Below are 9,801 nucleotides of genomic sequence, written 5' to 3' on the forward strand. Positions count from 1 at the left end.
ATTATTTTATAGTTTTTAAATTTAAAATCACACTACTGTACGTTTTGTGCTTTTATTAACAGAGGCTGCATTTTTGAAACTTTGGGGAAAGAAAGTTTGCTGAAGACCTCTTTTGTTGTCCCCCATCAACAGGAGGGGACATTTTGTCAATAACATTTGTTATAATTTTGTCCAACACTATAAAATACAATGCTAAAATAAAATAACTATTCATCAAACCATCATGAGGCTATTGTTGTTGCTGCTGTTGTTCTGTGTTTTTGTTTTTGGTGTTTCCTTTATGTCTTTGTATAGGGGCATACAGTACATGCAAATAAGCATTTCATTGCACTTGTGCATATGACAAAAAACTCTACTCTATTCACTTCAGCGGTACTTCCCTCCAACATTCTATCAAAGGACACTTAACTACAAATAATAATAATAATAATACAATTCTGCTGGAAGTTAGCTGTTAGTGGGACCAGTAGGGAGAGCTCACCTTCAGGTCTGTGAAGGTCCTAATATTATAATACATTCATATTATAATAATCCAATACCTCAACACACTTTCTATCCCAAGGACTATTAATGACAACTTTTCCATCCTACAGGATGATCCCTCCACTGGGGCCCTTTTTTCTGACCGCCCCATCATCTCATATCGCCGACCACCTAATCTGTGTAACCTTCTTGTTCACAGCTCCCTTGACCACCCTCAGCAACTATCCACACCAGGCACTTTCCCTTGCAACAGAGTTCGCTGTATCACCTGCAAGTACATATCTAACAACACACTCAGATGACATCTTGTACTTTCCTTATTTTACTGTATCTCTTGCAGTAAATGCCCAGCCATTTACATTGGGGAAACAGGAAGGAGACTCGGACTAATCCGGACTAATCTCTCCGTCTGTGTTCTCAAAACTGGTTTTCCTAACTCCAACATCAGAAAGACTATAGAAACTAAAATTATCCTAAAATCACACCTTTCCCCTTCTCTCAATGACAGATTAATTGTCTTCTAAATTCTCTCTATTCATTGTACTGTAGGTTTCATTTCACACCTCACTTCACCTATCCTGACTTCCTGATTGGCCACTCTGTCTGTCCCCTGCTCCTGCCTCCTGCTCCGCCTCTCTCCCAGCTTTTGTTCTCCTATGCTACATTAGCTTTACTTACTGCCCTGTCTTTCTCACACCTGAAGAAGGCTCCATAGCCGAAACGTTGTGTTTTATTTCTTCTTTTTTCAGCATGGAGTAAACCTATTACATATTATAATAATACTAATAAGAATTCCTGACACTTATAGAGCGCTTTTCTGGACACTGTACTCAAAGCACTTTACAGGTAATGGGGATTCCCCTCCACCACCACCAATGTGCAGCCCCACCTGGATGATGTGACAGCAGCCATAGTGTGCCAGAACGCTCACCACACACCAGCTATCAGTGGGGAGGAGAACAGAGCGATGAAGCCAATTGATAGATTGATAGATAAGGAGGGCATGATTAATAATGGAAAGGGGGAGATTTGCCCAGGATGCCAAGGTTACACCCCTACTCTTTTCAAGAAACACCTTTGGATTTTTAATGACCACAGAGAATCACAACCTCGGCTGTTTGTCTCCTCCGAATACAGTACAGTGCCTTTTTACAGGACAGTGTCCCCATCACTATACAGGGTCATTAGGGCCAACAAAGACCGCAGAGTGAGCCCCCCTACTGGTCTCATTAACACCTATTCCAGCATCAACCTTAGCTTGCCTAGGAGGTCTCCCATCCAGGTACTAGCATGGCTCACACCTGCTTCAGTGGGTCACCAGTTGTGAGATGCAGGGTGATATAGCTGCTGTTCTGTGCCTGTTTGTTTACCCATGAGCTGACTGTCTGGACAAGAAAAAAGCTTATGATTGCATTTATTTTCAGGGAACCAAGGGTACGAAGATAGACCATCATCTTCTTGTTTATAAACTATTGAGAAAAGAACGAGAAGTTGGAATATGACAGTCAACACATTATGGTTTGGAGAATTTGCTAACGTGGGTGAAAAGGACCACATAGTTGCACTGAAAAAGTCTGCTAGAAGAGTCCCTTGGAAAAGAGTCAAGGAGTTGAACAGGGCTCTAGTGGAATGTGCCCACATGGAACCTAAAGGAAGGAGACTTGTTTCTTTACAACAGCTGAACAGTGTCATTGGTGCTGTCTAGAGACTGCCTTGTCATGGCATTTTACTTCTCTGGATGAGTATAGGGACTCACGATATTAGACTGTTGTTATGTATTGGATGTAATAATAGGTTGTGAGCCTGTGATGTTCACTAGATTTCGAGTTTCTAAAGCTCTTGCTGAGAGTAGCCAGAGAAAGCCTCCTCTCTTGGCTGCTTCTGGTGAGGAAGGATTGACCATAACTGCTGTGTGAGTGTCTTCTTAACTGTCTGAACTTTTTTAAGCTCAGCCTCCTTTGTGTGGATCTAAACAACCTTCCAGAAGTTTACCATACTCAGTAGAGCAAGTGTCATGTGCCAAGGTCAAGGGGGCTGCAGAGAGCTAGCTGAAGCATAATCTATAATATACCCTCTTATTCCCTTAACCATCTAGTTCTTACATGTATATACTCACACATATTCACATATGTTGTATCCACATCCTACAACAGCCAGTGCAGCAAGTATGTCATATGTTGGGGAGGGGGTATGGAGCTCAGCTAGACTCCTTTGAAATAGAATAAAAAGTGATTCTCCAAACACAGCACAGACAGAGATGACACTTCACAGTGCGTGTGTCCCCTTGGTGAGATTAACGTAACCTCAGCACATTCTCTATTGGGATTAGGGTCCATTAGAGACGTGGCATATGACGTGTACACCCCAAAGCAGGTGAATTGTTACCCACATTTCGAATAACGAAAGCCAACTTCAAAACCATGAAGAAGCGATACAGGCGATAGAAAGAAAAAGTTCATAGCCTCTGCCAAATGTAGAGAGTAAAGAGGAAGGCATCATACAAATCGTTTTATATCTGTCACGCCCTCTGCAGCCAGAGGGCGCTCCTTCTCTGTCCTGTCCCTAGTTTCTGGTCTGCTGTCCTTCCTGTCCCTCTCTTTCCCTTGGGCTATATATTTCCGGGTCTTGCACTCTGTCCTCGCTCAGCATTGATGTTCGGATGTCCTGAGACCCGCCTAGCACCAGGGCGCCCCACGTCCGCTCCCTGAGGGCATAGGTTTCTATACGGCATTCCTGAACTCTTTGCACTATGAGCCCGGGCCTTTTTCCCGTCTTGCCGCTACGCATATGGGTCTTTTTCCGCTCTCCTGCTCCCCACGGTTAGTCCCTTTGGACGTCCGTGACAATATCGAGTGCTCGCATCACATTCCACTAACTAGTACACGTGAGTGTTTTGAGTGGAGTGTCCAGAAAAGTGCTATATAAGTGTAAGCAATTATTATTATTATTATAAATGTTAATTATTATTATTTCTTTTTTAATTTTTGGTGAAAAACATAAAAGTAGGGGTGACATTTTTTAGGATTGTAATTTTTCTTCATAAGAAATCATGGAGACAGTTTTTTTTTAATTAATTTTCGCTATACAAAAGGATTTCTGGGAACAAATTACATTCGTAAAGAGAGGTACAGGTGTATATGTTCAGAATAAAACAAGTTCGGTAGTGTCCACTGGGAAATTCTGAAGCTAAAAAGAGGCGAGAACTAATACTGCACAGCGTATCTCAGAAAGTACACTACTACTAGAAAATTCCTCATTCATAGAGGTAAGCAATTAATGTACTTACGATAGGGTGGGATAGACCGGCTATGTAAGAAAGGGGAGAAAGGAGAGGGGATCTAGGTGATATAGCACTATGTACCATACATTTAAAAAAAATCTCCATTGTCAAGGCAGGAGGTACTGTAGATATATATTTTTTCAGGAAGCATCATTCATGGCAATCTCTCTACTTTTGTTCATTATTATTATTTTATTCTGTATTAATTAGCAGTGTGCTCAGACAAAACCTCAGATTTTTGGAGAGAAGCTACAGATTATCCTGATTTGGCATTATGGGCTGCTGACATTGGAGTGACACAATTCATGTTCAGTACACAAGTCTTACTGGGGCAACTCATAATTAATATAAATCAAAAAGGATTTCAATGATGCCACAGGTGTGAACTTCTAGACTCAGATGAGTACCAATACTTTTACTATAAGTAAAAATACCCAGATACAATTAAGGAAAAAGTAAAGGTTTATTCCATGCTGAAAAGGGAAGAAAAGAAAAAGAATGTTTTGGCTGTGGCTTTGAGTGTCTGTATTGAGCCAAATCAGTGTACTTACAAGGTGTCATTGTAAAATTAGTGATTGAATTTTATTTCCACTAAGCCAGCAGAGTTGTAGAGATTGTAGAGTTTTTACGAAGTGTGTGATTCCTTATGGATTTGCTGAGAAAGGATAAATGAATCATTATTATCTCACATTCCGCTGTTCTATCCCATTCTATGGATTATATTTTTGGTTTGGCTGGATCCAACATATTAAGTATGCCGCACAATTCTTTATAAAAAAATTGATGTTGGGGGACTGTCTTGTTAGCAATTGTTGTTCTTAGAAATGATTTCCAGGTAACTTTCACATGCCTCTCTGAAAATATCTGACATCTCTTTAAATTAATATGATTAATATATGTACAAAGGAGAACTGCACTCCTATTCTCTAAACACATGTGTTTAAGCCATACAAGATTGAAGGCTTGTGATCTTTGTCCCTGCAATCACCTATATCTTTACCATCTTAGAATAAATTTACCAAACAAGTTTTGCACCAGGATCTTCTGTGAAGTGAATGCTCCTACAGTATACTTTGATTATGGAACTTTCTCAGCAGTGCCATCTGGTGGCCCAGGAAACAGCATATAGTATACTGTATCTTTATACCAGCCAGCATATCCTGTTTCATCTACAATACAAATTATAATTTACTGGAGATTTTGCGTGCATGATTTTATTGTCTGGAATTACAAGGAAGAAGGCTGTGATCTTCTCCAGGTCAGGCATCCCTGTCCATATACACAGTTTTCAAAACAGCATGTAATAATGCCACTTGGAACATCTCTTGTTTTGGGCCTCACAAAAACTATAGGGTGGTAGCCTTCCAGATTCTTTGCCTGGCACTATCTTGTTCCATATATTGCTGACCGTGATTCCTACTTCCTCTGTTACATAGCATTAATAATAAGAGGTAAACATGTGGGATTCATCTCCTGGGCTTATCGTCTTACACAGAAGTCAAGGCATCATACTCTTCAGCAGGTAGCTGGGAATGTTAATGTGGAGCCATCAGTAAGTGATTTCTAGACTCTTCAATACTAATAGTATCTTGCCAGGGCCAAAGTAAAAGATTAAGTGCAAATTGTTTGTGTAATTGTACATGACATAGGCAGTATTGTCCTCTTCATGGTATTTTTCTGTAAGAGCAAACCTCTTAAAGAGCATGTAGCATCTGTGTCAGCTTTTCCCTGAGAAATCAACGACCAATTATGAGACACATCCCCTCTGTAGCAAACAATACATTAACATGTTGTTTGTTTTTGTTTCTCCTGTGATATAATTTTATTTGGAAACAAGCTGTAACAATTTAAGGCCTTGTACAGATACAAAATGATATACAGTTATTGGAGCTGTATCTTTATCTTAAAATCCAACCAGCTCAGGGGGAAACTCCCCTGATTCATGTACAACTGTAGTGCTTTTCATTACAAGCTCTGAGCAGACAATAGGCACCCGGATGTTGTTAGGGACCTATCTGCCTGAAAAATAATTTATCCTTCTTCTTGAGGTTAATGAGATTTAAACGGTAGCGCATTAAGTGGCATTATTTTGTTTCTGTTGTTGCTTGTGTTACATTAACTTGAATGTAAACATCTCATTGTCATTTATGCTGTCACATCACTGATTCTTTCAATTAAAAAAAAACAGTCTTTTTTCTTGCTGACATTCTGGTACCTGCAGAGGGAGCTTAAGGCATTTAAGCCTCAACCTCCAACACCACTATGGACACTTTTAGACCCATTGGCTTTTTTATTTTGACTGAGCGGACTGCAAAGCGGTGCTAAAAGGCCCAGGTTCACTAAAGGACACTTTAGTATTGGCTTGTCAAGTTGTCATAGAACAATTTAAAGAGTAACATCATTTATTTGTAGTCATATAATACCATAATGGATATAGATTTTGCAGAATACTTCTTTGTCATTAAATTTATTACGTAAAACATGAGTTATTGAAACCTGACTGGACAATATTTTCTGAGCAGTTTAGAAGGTTCTTGAAGCAGTTGAATATTTCTGCAAAATGTTATGCAAAAAATGAAAAGGTTTTAATTCAGCCACAGGGGATGCATTCGTGGTTTCTTCTGATCGGAAAACACTTGAAAACAAGTCTTATACTTTAAACCCAAACTTAAGGTTTTGGCCATATCCTCAATTTCTTCTATATTGAGCAGAGTATTAGATGAGAATTTTATGTGCCCGTGCCAAAGACAAAAACACTCCACATTGTTCATCCCAATCACACTTCATACTATTTTCATACTATATTGTTGACTGAGCTGTGTATTATTCCTGAAACTTCATCTTGAACAGATGATAAAACTTGAAACAGGTTTTGGTTCAGAAAGAAAATAAAATCACATGCGCTCTTAGTATAGCACTGATGCAGATTTTCTGTTTTACGTAACTCTTATCGATTCAATGAAAGGCCTTGATTTTGATATGACAATACCATTGAGGATTTAAACAAATGGTGAGAATGTAGGAGCCACATGATTCACAAGGCCAAACTACTAGATATGGACATTTGTGTTTTTCAATGTTTTTAGATGTCTACTCATTTTAATTTGGCAAAAATAATTCATTATTATTGTTATTAAAAACAGGAATATGCCAAGTGATTTTATTTTTTATTCCACCAGGTAAGTTAAATTTAAGATAACTTAAATCTATTACAGGGATGACCTGGAGACCCATTTATATAGCAGGGCATTTACTGTCTCAGTTGGAATTTAAATGTACAGTACAAGCTTCTATTCTAGAGTCCTTATCATAATTATCCTTAGTTGTGCAAAATTATGCTTCATGTTGTGTTTTAAAGAAGTCTAAGAAAAAAAAAGTAGCTTCTTTTCGCAGAAGTTTATTTCATGACAGGTAGTATACTAACTACTCTGTTATAAATTCACATTAATGTGATGATGTGATGTGATACTAATCAGACAACGATTTTAATAAATGCCTAGGAAACAGTTGATGTTACATATACTGTTTAAGATTCTCAGCAGCTGATAAAAAATTGGACATAAACAGTGAATTTACATTAGCAAAATTCAGTCTTATCCTTGCAGATCTTTTGGCTAAATATTGGATGCTGAAGGCAGAGTATACTAGTTATACCAATATGGATTATGAATTAGCCATTTAGCATTCTGTTCAATTTAGCCAATACAAGCCCGTAAACAATGAAGTCTCATTTAGGCCTCCAGGTTCATGGCTCTGTTGAGTATTGTGAGGTCTGAAATTTGAAGAGCCCCAGGTCAGTTTGGGAGATTGCTTAGAGTGTCTTCTACAACTATCCACCAAAAGGACATCTGTTGCTAAGGCAAACCTGGGCACCGAGAAGGCCATAGAGATCAGTTATGGTAAACCAGTTTATGAAAACAGGTGCCGATCATTCCTAGCCACATATGATGAACTTCTTTCCTGTGAAGGAAAGGTATAATTAACTGGAGATATCTGTGGAAGATGAGAAAACAACCCAAAGAAACAGTAAGAGGTGAATGGCTGGTCCAAAAAGATGTGGCTTGAAAATATATTGATAGTTTGTTACATGTGTATCTCTGTTAAGTGCTCCAGTACCTCCTTTGTTCCTCATACATCTGCTTTCTCCCATTCACATTCAGCTCTGGCACCTTGTGATTACAAATTAAGCATCAGACTAAGGTTAGTCCATATCTGAGGTTACAAGTGAAGGGAGCTTTAGACTGTAGATATCATGGACTCAGGGACATGCAGTCTTTCTAAAGAATTTGAAAATAATTGTTTGTTTAAGCTTGTGAAGGATCCCTGCCAAATGTCCGACCTTCTACCTAGGTCAAGTACTTATTGTATCACCAGGTCTTGGAGTCCTGGAGGCAGAAATTCTTTCTTCTGGTGCTCCAGTGATTTAGGAGGCAGTAACTTTCTCCTGCTCCTTGGTTCTGCTAGTGCTCCCCTTTCTGGACACTCAGGAGGTTGCACCCTTTTCCAAGTGAAGTCGCCACCCTTCTTCTTTTTCTTCTGCTCAGTAAAAGGCTGGTCAGGCAACCACTTCCCCCTCTCTTTCACAGGTTTGTGAACGTCTGTCTTGTCCTGTTTTTGTAATCTGGTTAGGCCTGGTGGGTTCACTATTTCTTCCTTTGTTGGACCCCCACCTTGAGAGTTTTCCCAAGATGGCAATTCAAGTTCATCTCTACTTCAGACCAGGTCAGAATCTCACTCCTTCACCAGGCTCTGGTGATCCCCTTCAATCATTCCCTGTGGAGCCCTTCTCTGACTCGAGATTTTCTATTCTAGCCAGAGCAATTCTATATTGCTCACACTCTCACACCTACTGTATAGTATGCTCACAGACTCCTCTGCCCTGTTTAGCATCCCAATCTGGGTGTTTTGTTTCTGCAGTGCTTTGGCTGAGAACATCTTGTACTTCTTGCTTGAAATCCTGCATCTTTTTTTCAGCCCTGTGTCAGGTGTGAGGTTGCTCACACCTGAAGAAGGCTCCACGGCCGAAACATTGTGTTTTCTTTTTTCCTTTTTTTCCAGCATGGAATAAACTTATTACTTATTCCTTTGCAGCCTACGCATGCTGATACAGCTACCCACCTGAACTACTACAAGCTATGAAAAATATCACTCATCTTGGTCTTCCACTGTATCAACTGCTACACTGTAACATATGTTGTGGTCCATGCAGAATTCAATTTCTCTATACACATTTTTAGCACAAAACAGTGCTTCACTGGGTCCCAAGGTTTTTAGAAAATGCCAGATCTCAAGAAATGGTATTCTCTCGCTGCAGAAAATTCAGTTTTACATTTTGTCCATCTTCAAGCTTTTTCTGCAGGGTCAGAAATGCAGCTACTGGCTCTCAGAGTCATCTGGTTGTGGCATCTGGATCACATGTGATCGTGTTGTGCAATGCTTCCCTGCTCACATATACTCAACTACTCCTTCAGCTGAGCCTCATGTTTAACTATAGAACATATTCCCCACACAAATTTCATTGCAGACTGACAATGAAATTGTCTATAGCTACCTGTAATGTTATGTAATCTTATGTCAACATAATACAAGTGTTACAATGTAATACAAGGATATTCATAAATTCAAGATGGAAAGATCAAATGGATATTTTAGCAAATGTTGTATTTAAGATCTCCCCAAAAAATTCTCAGAAAGTTCTAACATTAATAAAAGCTTTCAGAGAGAAGCAGAAATCATATTGGACATTCATAATATAAAACCATTTTGGCTTCTATATATCTACAGGGAACACATTAAATTAAACTAATAAAATCACTTGCTATGCCTGTTAATGCTAAATATTGTTAAGCTTGGTGCAGCAGCAAGGCTTGGTATTTTACTAAGAATTAAGTGTTAAGAAATACTTCCAATAATCTGTTGCCTTGAATAGATAACTCTGGCACAGCCTAACTCTGATGACTGCAGCCTTAAGGAATGTACAGTATCTGACATGGGACTCTCTAATAACAACTTGTAACATAAGTCAGGATATTGTAAAA

This window comes from Atractosteus spatula, chromosome 3 (assembly GCF_055471065.1).
Source record: "Atractosteus spatula isolate fAtrSpa1 chromosome 3, fAtrSpa1.hap1, whole genome shotgun sequence".
Lineage (NCBI taxonomy): Eukaryota > Metazoa > Chordata > Actinopteri > Semionotiformes > Lepisosteidae > Atractosteus > Atractosteus spatula.